The sequence below is a fragment of the Ranitomeya imitator genome, chromosome 1, assembly GCF_032444005.1.
Source record: "Ranitomeya imitator isolate aRanImi1 chromosome 1, aRanImi1.pri, whole genome shotgun sequence".
Lineage (NCBI taxonomy): Eukaryota > Metazoa > Chordata > Amphibia > Anura > Dendrobatidae > Ranitomeya > Ranitomeya imitator.
The window spans coordinates 559,706,265-559,718,875 of record NC_091282.1 but is presented as its reverse complement, the minus strand read 5'-3'; positions in this window follow the sequence as shown (position 1 = coordinate 559,718,875).

The following is a 12,611-nucleotide window of genomic DNA, read 5'->3' as shown; positions in this document are numbered from 1 at the left end:
TGTTGTCAGTCTATTTCTCTCTATCAGCCATTCCCCATCCTGCTGTCAGTCTATTTCTATCTGTTATCAGCCATTCCCCTGTCCTGCTGCCAGTCTATTTCTCTCTGTTATCAGCCATTCCCCATCCTGCTGTCAGTCTATTTCTCTCTGTTATCAGCCATTCCCTCGTCCTGCTCTGTCTATTTCTCTATGTTATCAGCCAATCCCCGTCCTGCTGCCATGCTATTTATCCCTGTTATCAGCCATTCCCCTGTCATGCTGTCAGTCTATTCTCTCTGTTATCAGCCATTCCCTGTCCTGCTGTCAGTCTATTTCTCTCTGTTATCAGCCATTCCCCGTCCTGCTGTCAGGCTATTTATCCCTGTTATCAGCCATTCCCCTGTCATGCTCTCAGTCTATTCTCTCTGTTATCAGCCATTCCCTGTCCCGCTGTCAGTCTATTTCTCTCTGTTATCAGCCATTCCCCGTCCTGCTGTCAGTCTATTTCTCTCTGTTATCAGCCATTCCCCGTCCTGCTGTCAGTCTATTCTTTCTGTTATCAGCCATTCCTCTGTCAAGCTGTCAGTCTATTCTCTCTGTTATCAGCCATTCCCCCGTCCTGCTGTCAGTCTATTCTCTCTGTTATCAGCCATTCCCCGTCCTGCTGTCAGTCTATTTCTCTCTGTTATCAGCCATTCCCCGTCCTGCTGTCAGTCTATTCTCTCTGTTATCAGCCATTCCCCGTCCTGTTGTCAGTCTATTTCTCTGTTATCAGCCATTCCCCGTCCTGCTGTCAGTCTATTTCTCTCTGTTATCAGCCATTCCCCGTCCTGCTGTCAGTCTATTTCTCTGTTATCAGCCATTCCCCATCCCGCTGTCAGTCTATTTCTCTCTGTTATCAGCCATTCCCCATCTTGCTGTCAGTCTATTTCTCTGTTATCAGCCATTCCTCTGTCAAGCTGTCAGTCTATTCTCTCTGTTATCAGCCATTCCCCCGTCCTGCTGTCAGTCTATTCTCTCTGTTATCAGCCATTCCCCCGTCCTGTTGTCAGTCTATTTCTCTCTGTTATCAGCCATTCCCCTTCCTGCTGTCAGTCTATTTCTCTCTGTTATCAGCCATTCCCCGTCCTGCTGTCAGTCTATTTCTCTCTGTTATCAGCCATTCCCCGTCCTGCTGTCAGTCTATTTCTCTGTTATCAGCCATTCCCCGTCCTGTTGTCAGTCTATTTCTCTCTGTTATCAGCCATTCCCCATCCTGCTGTCAGTCTATTTCTCTGTTATCAGCCATTCCCCATCCCGCTGTCAGTCTATTTCTCTCTGTTATCAGCCATTCCCCATCTTGCTGTCAGTCTATTTCTCTGTTATCAGCCATTCTCCTGTCCTGCTGTCAGTCTATTCTCTCTGTTATCAGCCATTCCCCTGTCCTGTGTTCAGTCTATTTCTCTCTGTTATCAACCATTCTCCTGTCCTGCTGTCAGTCTATTCTCTCTGTTATCAGCCAATCCCCCGTCCTGTTGTCAGTCTATTTCTCTCTGTTATCAGCCATTCCCCGTCCTGCTGTCAGTCTATTTCTCTCTGTTATCAGCCATTCCCCGTCCTGCTGTCAGTCTATTCTCTGTTATCAGCCATTCCCCATCCCGCTGTCAGTCTATTTCTCTCTGTTATCAGCCATTCCCCATCCCGCTGTCAGTCTATTTCTCTCTGTTATCAGCCATTTCCCGTCCTGCTGTCAGTCTATTCTCTCTGTTATCAGCCATTCCCCTGTCCTGTGTTCAGTCTATTCTCTCTGTTATCAGCCATTCCCCATCCCGCTGTCAGTCTATTTCTCTCTTTTATCAGCCAATCCCCATCCTGCTGTCAGTCTATTCTCTCTGTTATCAGCCATTCCCCTGTCCTGCTGTCAGTCTATTCTCTCTGTTATCAGCCAATCCCCGTCCTGTTGTCAGTCTATTCTCTCTGTTATCAGCCATTCCCCTGTCCTGCAATCAGTCTATTCTCTCTGTTATCAGCCATTCCCCCGTCCTGCTGTCAGTCTATTCTCTCTGTTATCAGCCATTCCCCCATCCTGTTGTCAGTCTATTTCTCTCTATCAGCCATTCCCCATCCTGCTGTCAGTCTATTTCTATCTGTTATCAGCCATTCCCCTGTCCTGCTGCCAGTCTATTTCTCTCTGTTATCAGCCATTCCCCATCCTGCTGTCAGTCTATTTCTCTCTGTTATCAGCCATTCCCTCGTCCTGCTCTGTCTATTTCTCTATGTTATCAGCCAATCCCCGTCCTGCTGCCATGCTATTTATCCCTGTTATCAGCCATTCCCCTGTCATGCTGTCAGTCTATTCTCTCTGTTATCAGCCATTCCCTGTCCTGCTGTCAGTCTATTTCTCTCTGTTATCAGCCATTCCCCGTCCTGCTGTCATGCTATTTATCCCTGTTATCAGCCATTCCCCTGTCATGCTGTCAGTCTATTCTCTCTGTTATCAGCCATTCCCTGTCCCGCTGTCAGTCTATTTCTCTCTGTTATCAGCCATTCCCCGTCCTGCTGTCAGTCTATTTCTCTCTGTTATCAGCCATTCTCCGTCCTGCTGTCAGGCTATTTATCCCTGTTATCAGCCATTCCCCTGTCATGCTGTCAGTCTATTCTCTCTGTTATCAGCCATTCCCTGTCCTGCTGTCAGTCTATTTCTCTCTGTTATCAGCCATTCCCCGTCCTGCTGTCAGTCTATTTCTCTCTGTTATCAGCCATTCCCTCGTCCTGCTCTCAGTCTATTTCTCTCTGTTATCAGCCATTCTCCGTCCTGCTGTCAGGCTATTTATCCCTGTTATCAGCCATTTCCCTGTCATGCTGTCAGTCTATTCTCTCTGTTATCAGCCATTCCCTGTCCTGCTGTCAGTCTATTTCTCTCTGTTATCAGCCATTCCACGTCGTGCTGTCAGTCTATTTATCTCTGTTATCAGCCATTCCCCATCTTGCTGACCGTCTATTTCTCTGTTATCAGCCATTCTCCTGTCCTGCTGTCAGTCTATTCTCTCTGTTATCAGCCATATCCCTGTCCTGTGTTCAGTCTATTTCTCTCTGTTATCAACCATTCCCCTGTCCTGCTGTCAGTCTATTCTCTCTGTTATCAGCCATTCCCCATCCCGCTGTCAGTCTATTTCTCTCTGTTATCAGCCATTCCCCGTCCTGCTGTCAGTCTATTTCTCTCTGTTATCAGCCATTCTCCGTCCTGCTGTCAGGCTATTTATCCCTGTTATCAGCCATTCCCCCGTCATGCTGTCAGTCTATTCTCTCTGTTATCAGCCATTCCCTGTCCTGCTGTCAGTCTATTTCTCTCTGTTATCAGCCATTCCCCGTCCTGCTGTCAGTCTATTTCTCTCTGTTATCAGCCATTCCCTCGTCCTGCTCTCAGTCTATTTCTCTCTGTTATCAGCCATTCCACGTCTAGCTGTCAGTCTATTCTCTCTGTTATCAGCCATTCCACGTCCTGTTGTCAGTCTATTTCTCTCTGTTATCAGCCATTCCCCATCTTGCTGACCGTCTATTTCTCTGTTATCAGCCATTCTCCTGTCCTGCTGTCAGTCTATTCTCTCTGTTATCAGCCATATCCCTGTCCTGTGTTCAGTCTATTTCTCTCTGTTATCAACCATTCCCCTGTCCTGCTGTCAGTCTATTCTCTCTGTTATCAGCCATTCCCCATCCCGCTGTCAGTCTATTCTCTCTGTTATCAGCCATTCCCCGTCCTGTGTTCAGTCTATTTCTCTCTGTTATCAGCCATTCCCCTGTCCTGCTGTCAGTCTATTCTCTCTGTTATCAGCCATTCCCCTGTTCTGCTGTCAGTCTATTCTCTCTGTTATCAGCCATTCCCCTGTCCTTCTGGCAGTCTATTTCTCTCTGTTATCAGCCATTCCCCCTTACTGCTGTCAGTCTATTTCTCTCTGTTATCAGCCAATCTCGTCCTGCTGTCAGTCTATTTCTCTCGGTTATCAGCCATTCCCCATGCCGCTGTCAGTCTATTTCTCTCTGTTATCAGCCATTCCCCCGTCCTGCTGTCAGTCTATTTCTCTCTGTTATCAGCCATTCCCCTGTCCTGCTGTCAGTCTATTTCTCTCTGTTAACAGCCAATCCCCATCCTGCTGTCATTCTATTTCTCTCTGTTATCAGCCATTCCCCATCCCACTGTCAGTCTATTTCTCTGTTATCAGCCATTCCCCATCCCGCTGTCAGTCTATTTCTCTCTGTTATCAGCCATTCCCCGTCCTGCTGTCTGTCTATTTCTCTCTGTTATCAGCAATTCCCCCGTCCTGCTGTCAGTCTATTTCTCTCTGTTATCAGCCATTCCCCATCCCGCTGTCAGTCTATTCTCTCTGTTATCAGCCATTCCCCATCCCGCTGTCAGTCTATTCTCTCTGTTATCAGCCATTCCCAATCCCGCTGTCAGTCTATTTCTCTCTGTTATCAGCCATTCTCCTGTCCTGCTGTCAGTCTATTTTTCTCTTTTATCAGCCATTCCCCCCGTCCTGCTGTCAGTCTATTCTCTCTGTTATCAGCCATTCCCCCGTCCTGTTGTCAGTCTATTTCTCTCTATCAGCCATTCCCCATCCTGCTGTCAGTCTATTTCTATCTGTTATCAGCCATTCCCCTGTCCTGCTGCCAGTCTATTTCTCTCTGTTATCAGCCATTCCCCTGTCCTGCTGTCAGTCTATTGCTCTCTGTTATCAGCCATTTCCCCGTCCTGCGGTCAATCTATTTCTCTCTAACAGCCAATCCCTATCCTGCTGTCAGTCTATTTCTCTCTGTTATCAGCCATTCCCCCGTCCTGCTGTCAGTTTATTTCTCTCTGTTATCAGCCATTCCCTGTCCTGCTGTCAGTCTATTTCTCTCTGTTATCAGCCATTCCCTCGTCCTGCTCTCAGTCTATTTCTCTCTGTTATCAGCCATTCCACGTCTAGCTGTCAGTCTATTCTCTCTGTTATCAGCCATTCCCCTGTCCTGTGTTCAGTCTATTTCTCTCTGTTATCAACCATTCCCCTGTCCTGCTGTCAGTCTATTCTCTCTGTTATCAGCCATTCCCCATCCCGCTGTCAGTCTATTTCTCTCCTTCAGCCATTCTCCTGTCCTGCTTTCAGTCTATTTCTCTCTTTTATCAGCCAATCCCGTCCTGCTGTCAGTCTATTCTCTCTGTTATCAGCCATTCCTCTGTCCTGCTGTCAGTCTATTCTCTCTGTTATCAGCCATTCCCCCATCCTGCTGTCAGTCTATTCTCTCTGTTATCAGCCATTCCCCCGTCCTGTTGTCAGTCTATTTCTCTCTGTTATCAGCCATTCTCCTGTCCTGCTGTCAGTCTATTCTCTCTGTTATCAGCCATTCCCCTGTCCTTCTGGCAGTCTATTTCTCTCTGTTATCAGCCAATCCCGGTCCTGCTGTCAGTCTATTTCTCTCTGTTATCAGCCATTCCCCCTTACTGCTGTCAGTCTATTTCTCTGTTATCAGCCATTCCTCTGTCAAGCTGTCAGTCTATTCTCTCTGTTATCAGCCATTCCCCCGTCCTGCTGTCAGTCTATTCTCTCTGTTATCAGCCATTCCCCATCCCGCTGACAGTCTATTTCTCTCCTTCAGCCATTCTCCTGTCCTGCTGTCAGTCTATTTCTCTCTTTTATCAGCCAATCCCGTCCTGCTGTCAGTCTATTCTCTCTGTTATCAGCCATTCCTCTGTCCTGCTGTCAGTCTATTCTCTCTGTTATCAGCCATTCCCCCATCCTGCTGTCAGTCTATTCTCTCTGTTATCAGCCATTCCCCCGTCCTGTTGTCAGTCTATTTCTCTCTGTTATCAGCCATTCTCCTGTCCTGCTGTCAGTCTATTCTCTCTGTTATCAGCCATTCCCCTGTCCTTCTGGCAGTCTATTTCTCTCTGTTATCAGCCAATCCCGGTCCTGCTGTCAGTCTATTTCTCTCTGTTATCAGCCATTCCCCCTTACTGCTGTCAGTCTATTTCTCTGTTATCAGCCATTCCTCTGTCAAGCTGTCAGTCTATTCTCTCTGTTATCAGCCATTCCCCGTCCTGCTGTCAATCTATTCTCTCTGTTATCAGCCATTCCCCATCCCGCTGTCAGTCTATTTCTCTCTGTTATCAGCCATTCCCCATCTTGCTGTCAGTCTATTTCTCTGTTATCAGCCATTCCCCGTCCTGTTGTCAGTCTATTTCTCCCTGTTATCAGCCATTCCCCGTCCTGCTGTCAGTCTATTTCTCTCTGTTATCAGCCATTCCCTCGTCCTGCTCTCAGTCTATTTCTCTCTGTTATCAGCCATTCCACGTCTAGCTGTCAGTCTATTCTCTCTGTTATCAGCCATTCCACGTCCTGTTGTCAGTCTATTTCTCTCTGTTATCAGCCATTCCCCATCTTGCTGACCGTCTATTTCTCTGTTATCAGCCATTCTCCTGTCCTGCTGTCAGTCTATTCTCTCTGTTATCAGCCATATCCCTGTCCTGTGTTCAGTCTATTTCTCTCTGTTATCAACCATTCCCCTGTCCTGCTGTCAGTCTATTCTCTCTGTTATCAGCCATTCCCCATCCCGCTGTCAGTCTATTCTCTCTGTTATCAGCCATTCCCCTGTCCTGTGTTCAGTCTATTTCTCTCTATCAGCCATTCTCCTGTCCTGCTGTCAGTCTATTTCTCTCTTTTATCAGCCAATCCCCGTCCTGCTGTCAGTCTATTCTCTCTGTTATCAGCCATTCCTCTGTCCTGCTGTCAGTCTATTCTCTCTGTTATCAGCCATTCCCCCATCCTGCTGTCAGTCTATTCTCTCTGTTATCAGCCATTCCCCCGTCCTGTTGTCAGTCTATTTCTCTCTGTTATCAGCCATTCCCCTGTCCTGCTGTCAGTCTATTCTCTCTGTTATCAGCCATTCCCCTGTTCTGCTGTCAGTCTATTCTCTCTGTTATCAGCCATTCCCCTGTCCTTCTGGCAGTCTATTTCTCTCTGTTATCAGCCATTCCCCCTTACTGCTGTCAGTCTATTTCTCTCTGTTATCAGCCAATCTCGTCCTGCTGTCAGTCTATTTCTCTCGGTTATCAGCCATTCCCCATGCCGCTGTCAGTCTATTTCTCTCTGTTATCAGCCATTCCCCCGTCCTGCTGTCAGTCTATTTCTCTCTGTTATCAGCCATTCCCCTGTCCTGCTGTCAGTCTATTTCTCTCTGTTAACAGCCAATCCCCATCCTGCTGTCATTCTATTTCTCTCTGTTATCAGCCATTCCCCATCCCACTGTCAGTCTATTTCTCTGTTATCAGCCATTCCCCATCCCGCTGTCAGTCTATTTCTCTCTGTTATCAGCCATTCCCCGTCCTGCTGTCTGTCTATTTCTCTCTGTTATCAGCAATTCCCCCGTCCTGCTGTCAGTCTATTTCTCTCTGTTATCAGCCATTCCCCATCCCGCTGTCAGTCTATTCTCTCTGTTATCAGCCATTCCCCATCCCGCTGTCAGTCTATTCTCTCTGTTATCAGCCATTCCCAATCCCGCTGTCAGTCTATTTCTCTCTGTTATCAGCCATTCTCCTGTCCTGCTGTCAGTCTATTTTTCTCTTTTATCAGCCATTCCCCCCGTCCTGCTGTCAGTCTATTCTCTCTGTTATCAGCCATTCCCCCGTCCTGTTGTCAGTCTATTTCTCTCTATCAGCCATTCCCCATCCTGCTGTCAGTCTATTTCTATCTGTTATCAGCCATTCCCCTGTCCTGCTGCCAGTCTATTTCTCTCTGTTATCAGCCATTCCCCTGTCCTGCTGTCAGTCTATTGCTCTCTGTTATCAGCCATTTCCCCGTCCTGCGGTCAATCTATTTCTCTCTAACAGCCAATCCCTATCCTGCTGTCAGTCTATTTCTCTCTGTTATCAGCCATTCCCCCGTCCTGCTGTCAGTTTATTTCTCTCTGTTATCAGCCATTCCCTGTCCTGCTGTCAGTCTATTTCTCTCTGTTATCAGCCATTCCCTCGTCCTGCTCTCAGTCTATTTCTCTCTGTTATCAGCCATTCCACGTCTAGCTGTCAGTCTATTCTCTCTGTTATCAGCCATTCCCCTGTCCTGTGTTCAGTCTATTTCTCTCTGTTATCAACCATTCCCCTGTCCTGCTGTCAGTCTATTCTCTCTGTTATCAGCCATTCCCCATCCCGCTGTCAGTCTATTTCTCTCCTTCAGCCATTCTCCTGTCCTGCTGTCAGTCTATTTCTCTCTTTTATCAGCCAATCCCGTCCTGCTGTCAGTCTATTCTCTCTGTTATCAGCCATTCCTCTGTCCTGCTGTCAGTCTATTCTCTCTGTTATCAGCCATTCCCCCATCCTGCTGTCAGTCTATTCTCTCTGTTATCAGCCATTCCCCCGTCCTGTTGTCAGTCTATTTCTCTCTGTTATCAGCCATTCTCCTGTCCTGCTGTCAGTCTATTCTCTCTGTTATCAGCCATTCCCCTGTCCTTCTGGCAGTCTATTTCTCTCTGTTATCAGCCAATCCCGGTCCTGCTGTCAGTCTATTTCTCTCTGTTATCAGCCATTCCCCCTTACTGCTGTCAGTCTATTTCTCTGTTATCAGCCATTCCTCTGTCAAGCTGTCAGTCTATTCTCTCTGTTATCAGCCATTCCCCCGTCCTGCTGTCAGTCTATTCTCTCTGTTATCAGCCATTCCCCATCCCGCTGACAGTCTATTTCTCTCCTTCAGCCATTCTCCTGTCCTGCTGTCAGTCTATTTCTCTCTTTTATCAGCCAATCCCGTCCTGCTGTCAGTCTATTCTCTCTGTTATCAGCCATTCCTCTGTCCTGCTGTCAGTCTATTCTCTCTGTTATCAGCCATTCCCCCATCCTGCTGTAAGTCTATTCTCTCTGTTATCAGCCATTCCCCCGTCCTGTTGTCAGTCTATTTCTCTCTGTTATCAGCCATTCTCCTGTCCTGCTGTCAGTCTATTCTCTCTGTTATCAGCCATTCCCCTGTCCTTCTGGCAGTCTATTTCTCTCTGTTATCAGCCAATCCCGGTCCTGCTGTCAGTCTATTTCTCTCTGTTATCAGCCATTCCCCCTTACTGCTGTCAGTCTATTTCTCTGTTATCAGCCATTCCTCTGTCAAGCTGTCAGTCTATTCTCTCTGTTATCAGCCATTCCCCGTTCTGCTGTCAATCTATTCTCTCTGTTATCAGCCATTCCCCATCCCGCTGTCAGTCTATTTCTCTCTGTTATCAGCCATTCCCCATCTTGCTGTCAGTCTATTTCTCTGTTATCAGCCATTCCCCGTCCTGTTGTCAGTCTATTTCTCCCTGTTATCAGCCATTCCCCGTCCTGCTGTCAGTCTATTTCTCTCTGTTATCAGCCATTCCCCTGTCCTTCTGGCAGTCTATTTCTCTCTGTTATCAGCCATTCCCTGTCCTTCTGTCAGTCTATTTCTCTCTGTTATCAGCCATTCCCCGTCCTGCTGTCAGTCTATTTCTCTCTGTTATCAGCCATTCCCTCGTCCTGCTCTCAGTCTATTTCTCTCTGTTATCAGCCATTCCACGTCTAGCTGTCAGTCTATTTTCTCTGTTATCAGCCATTCCCCTGTCCTTTGTTCAGTCTATTTCTCTCTGCTATCAACCATTCCCCTGTCCTGCTGTCAGTCTATTCTCTCTGTTATCAGCCATTTCCCATCCCGCTGTCAGTCTATTTCTCTCTATCAGCCATTCTCCTGTCCTGCTGTCAGTCTATTCTCTCTGTTATCAGCCATTCCCCTGTTCTGCTGTCAGTCTATTCTCTCTGTTATCAGCCATTCCCCTGTCCTTCTGGCAGTCTATTTCTCTCTGTTATCAGCCAATCCCGGTCCTGCTGTCAGTCTATTTCTCTCTGTTATCAGCCATTCCCCCTTACTGCTGTCAGTCTATTTCTCTGTTATCAGCCATTCCTCTGTCAAGCTGTCAGTCTATTCTCTCTGTTATCAGCCATTCCCCCGTCCTGCTGTCAGTCTATTCTCTCTGTTATCAGCCATTCCCCCGTCCTGTTGTCAGTCTATTTCTCTCTGTTATCAGCCATTCCCCGTCCTGCTGTCAGTCTATTTCTCTCTGTTATCAGCCATTCCCCGTCCTGCTGTCAGTCTATTCTCTCTGTTATCAGCCATTCCCCATCCCGCTGTCAGTCTATTTCTCTCTGTTATCAGCCATTCCCCGTCCTGTTGTCAGTCTATTTCTCTCTGTTATCAGCCATTCCCCGTCCTGCTGTCAGTCTATTTCTCTCTGTTATCAGCCATTCCCCATCCTGCTGTCAGTCTATTTCTCTGTTATCAGCCATTCCCCATCCCGCTGTCAGTCTATTGCTCTCTGTTATCAGCCATTTCCCCGTCCTGCGGTCAGTCTATTTCTCTCTGTTAACAGCCAATCCCTATCCTGCTGTCAGTCTATTTCTCTCTGTTATCAGCCATTCCCCCGTCCTGCTGTCAGTTTATTTCTCTCTGTTATCAGCCATTCCCCTGTCCTGCTGTTAATCTATTTCTCTCTGTTAATAGCCATTCCCCATCCCGCTGTCAGTCTATTTCTCTCTGTTATCAGCCATTCCCCGTCCTGCTGTCAGTCTATTTCTCTCTGTTATCAGCCATTCTCCGTCCTGCTGTCAGGCTATTTATCCCTGTTATCAGCCATTCCCCGTCATGCTGTCAGTCTATTCTCTCTGTTATCAGCCATTCCCTGTCCTGCTGTCAGTCTATTTCTCTCTGTTATCAGCCATTCCCCGTCCTGCTGTCAGTCTATTTCTCTCTGTTATCAGCCATTCCCGGTCCTGCTCTCAGTCTATTTCTCTCTGTTATCAGCCATTCCACGTCTAGCTGTCAGTCTATTCTCTCTGTTATCAGCCATTCCCCTGTCCTGTGTTCAGTCTATTTCTCTCTGTTATCAACCATTCCCCTGTCCTGCTGTCAGTCTATTCTCTCTGTTATCAGCCATTCCCCATCCCGCTGTCAGTCTATTTCTCTCTATCAGCCATTCTCCTGTCCTGCTGTCAGTCTATTGTCTCTGTTATCAGCCATTCCCCTGTTCTGCTGTCAGTCTATTCTCTCTGTTATCAGCCATTCCCCATCCCGCTGTCAGTCTATTTCTCTCTGTTATCAGCCATTCCCCATCTTGCTGTCAGTCTATTTCTCTATCAGCCATTCTCCTGTCCTGCTGTTAGTCTATTTCTCTCTGTTATCAGCCATTCCCCTGTCCTTCTGGCAGTCTATTTCTCTCTGTTATCAGCCATTCCCTGTCCTGCTGTCAGTCTATTTCTCTCTGTTATCAGCCATTCCCCGTCCTGCTGTCAGTCTATTTCTCTCTGTTATCAGCCATTCCCTCGTCCTGCTCTCAGTCTATTTCTCTCTGTTATCAGCCATTCCACGTCTAGCTGTCAGTCTATTCTCTCTGTTATCAGCCATTCCCCTGTCCTTTGTTCAGTCTATTTCTCTCTGTTATCAACCATTCCCCTGTCCTGCTGTCAGTCTATTCTCTCTGTTATCAGCCATTCCCCATCCCGCTGTCAGTCTATTTCTCTCTATCAGCCATTCTCCTGTCCTGCTGTCAGTCTATTCTCTCTGTTATCAGCCATTCCCCTGTTCTGCTGTCAGTCTATTCTCTCTGTTATCAGCCATTCCCCTGTCCTTCTGGCAGTCTATTTCTCTCTGTTATCAGCCAATCCCGGTCCTGCTGTCAGTCTATTTCTCTCTGTTATCAGCCATTCCCCCTTACTGCTGTCAGTCTATTTCTCTGTTATCAGCCATTCCTCTGTCAAGCTGTCAGTCTATTCTCTCTGTTATCAGCCATTCCCCCGTCCTGCTGTCAGTCTATTCTCTCTATCAGCCATTCCCCCGTCCTGTTGTCAGTCTATTTCTCTCTGTTATCAGCCATTCCCCGTCCTGCTGTCAGTCTATTTCTCTCTGTTATCAGCCATTCCCCGTCCTGCTGTCAGTCTATTCTCTCTGTTATCAGCCATTCCCCATCCCGCTGTCAGTCTATTTCTCTCTGTTATCAGCCATTCCCCATCTTGCTGTCAGTCTATTTCTCTGTTATCAGCCATTCCCCGTCCTGTTGTCAGTCTATTTCTCTCTGTTATCAGCCATTCCCCGTCCTGCTGTCAGTCTATTTCTCTCTGTTATCAGCCATTCCCCGTCCTGCTGTCAGTCTATTTCTCTCTGTTATCAGCCATTCCCCATCCTGCTGTCAGTCTATTTCTCTGTTATCAGCCATTCCCCATCCCGCTGTCAGTCTATTGCTCTCTGTTATCAGCCATTTCCCCGTCCTGCGGTCAGTCTATTTCTCTCTGTTAACAGCCAATCCCTATCCTGCTGTCAGTCTATTTCTCTCTGTTATCAGCCATTCCCCCGTCCTGCTGTCAGTTTATTTCTCTCTGTTATCAGCCATTCCCCTGTCCTGCTGTTAATCTATTTCTCTCTGTTAATAGCCATTCCCCATCCCGCTGTCAGTCTATTTCTCTCTGTTATCAGCCATTCCCCGTCCTGCTGTCAGTCTATTTCTCTCTGTTATCAGCCATTCTCCGTCCTGCTGTCAGGCTATTTATCCCTGTTATCAGCCATTCCCCCGTCATGCTGTCAGTCTATTCTCTCTGTTATCAGCCATTCCCTGTCCTGCTGTCAGTCTATTTCTCTCTG